General features: G+C 34.0%; 1 non-coding gene across 1 annotated transcript; it reads left to right on the plus strand.

Annotated features, from left to right (window-relative positions):
• The first annotated feature begins 1,186 nt into the window (after positions 1 to 1,186).
• LOC129400595 (U8 small nucleolar RNA) lies at positions 1,187 to 1,322 on the plus strand. The gene has a single exon (XR_008627806.1). It is a non-coding gene; the product is annotated as a U8 small nucleolar RNA (small nucleolar RNA).
• Positions 1,323 to 2,150: the final 828 nt, after the last annotated feature.

Below are 2,150 nucleotides of genomic sequence, written 5' to 3' on the forward strand. Positions count from 1 at the left end.
AGCGTCGGAGATCCTATGTCGAGACTAGATATATAGTACAACGGGTAGAGTGTTTGTGTTGAGGCAGACCTGAATTTGATATCTGGCACTACATAGGGTCCCCCAAGCACTGCCAGAAGAGACCCCTGAAAACCACTAGGTGTGGTACAATAATAAAACAGGCGTTTTGTGTTTCATACTTTAAAGTGAGAGAACAGGAACATAAATTAATAAAAACTGCTTCTCGAAGCTGAAAAAGACATAGGGATTCTCATCCCCAAGAATCCAGATTGGAACTTCACCCTTCCCATAAAAATCTTACTTTTCACGTAGTAACATCTGTGTCAGACTTCACACAAATCAAATATTAATAAATGTGTCTGTTTTACAGGAGCACAAATGGATATTAAATACATTGTACTAAATTAGAGGAAAGCATTCATATTCATTTTGCATGGCATCCAGGAAAAGAAAAAAATCAAAAGATATAAAACATATCAGTGGTTAATAAAGACCCTGGGGAGAAGGACAAAATACTAAAAGAGACTAGAGAAAAGTTTCAATAGCTCATGAGGATGTTCTATATCTTTTAGTGTTACCTATACAAAAGCTTGCATTTATCAAATACCCCAGAAATATTTACTGAAAGGAATATTGTTAACTGAATATAATAAAGATTCAACAAACTGACTTCATAATGTTTTTTCCATCTCAAATTCCCAATAAATTTAATATCGAGTTTTTTATAAACAAAACTTTTCTGGGATCATCAAAAATGTTAATAGTGCAGCAGGTCCCTAAGCCCAAAAAGTTTTCAAATCTCTGACCTAGTATCTAAACTGTGTCATTGTATTTAAGAGGAAGAATAATCTGGCCATTAATCCTCTTCATAAATTTTCTGAGGTCAGATGTGTTTGCTGAACGATGTTCTGCAAACTACATTCTTCCATATCAGAAAAAAGGCAACACTTCTTCCTTGATTAGGAAAAGGGTAAAGTCACCATCTGACAAATTTATAATGGTTGGGACAGACCAATAACTCACAAAACTAAAACATAATCAAACAAGCCATCAATAAATGGAGAAAATAGTTGAATAGGCACTTTCTCAAATAAGACATATGAATTTCTAAAAGGTGCATGAAAAAATGCTCTCTATCACTTATCATCAAGGAAATTCAAATCAAAACAACAAAATATTACCTGGATCCTCAGGTAGGATAACTCTTACCCATTCCTCTATTTGAGGGCAGTTAGAACAGGATGATCGGTGTTTGGATAATTTGTGATTAACGTCTCTGCACTATTAGGGCTTACAACATCTAGTCACTGATTATTCCTGAAAAAAAAATATCATCTCACACCAGTGAGACTGATTCCCATCAGAAAAGAGTAGAAATGACTTGTGCTGGCAGAGATGTAGTGGAAAATATACCCTCATCCTCTGTTGGTGAGAGTGTTTTCTGATTCAGCTTCTATGGGAAGTATGGACATCTCTCAATAAATTGAGCCTAGATCCCCAATATGATCCAGTGATTTCACTTCTTGATGTCTTCCACCAGAAGTGCAGAAATAGTACTTCAAAAAAAATTGCTACATTCCTATGTTCATTCCTGTAATATTCACAATAGTCAACATCTGAAAACAACTCAAGTGCCCCAAAACAGATAAGTTGATAAATAAACTGATATATATGTATATATGTTATATATACCAATATTTATACATATACATATATAGTGTATATATACACACTATATAATACTGTTCAGTGACAAGGAAAATGAAATACTGCAGTTTTGTGGATGGAACTAGTGTCTATCTTGATGAATAAAGTGAGAAGAGGAAGGACAAAGAACAATATCTCATATGTGAAATATAGAGAAATATATTAAGGAAATAACTCATGGAAAATGGTAGCACACCCTGAGAATAACCCTACAGAACTGAATTTGCCAAGGGAGTATGTAAGGATTGAGAGAGGAAACTTCCTGAGGCATTGATGTGGAGAAATTGACACTGGTGAGAGAGCGGTGTGGTATTGGAAACTTATATGCCTGAAACTATTACTAATATTATTGCAAATCATTTTGCATAAACTTTAAAATAATTAAAGAGCATGTTGTAAATGGATATTATATTTTGAGGAACATTCCATAAATCCTATTTTTT

The sequence above is a fragment of the Sorex araneus genome, chromosome X, assembly GCF_027595985.1.
Source record: "Sorex araneus isolate mSorAra2 chromosome X, mSorAra2.pri, whole genome shotgun sequence".
Classification (NCBI taxonomy): domain Eukaryota; kingdom Metazoa; phylum Chordata; class Mammalia; order Eulipotyphla; family Soricidae; genus Sorex; species Sorex araneus.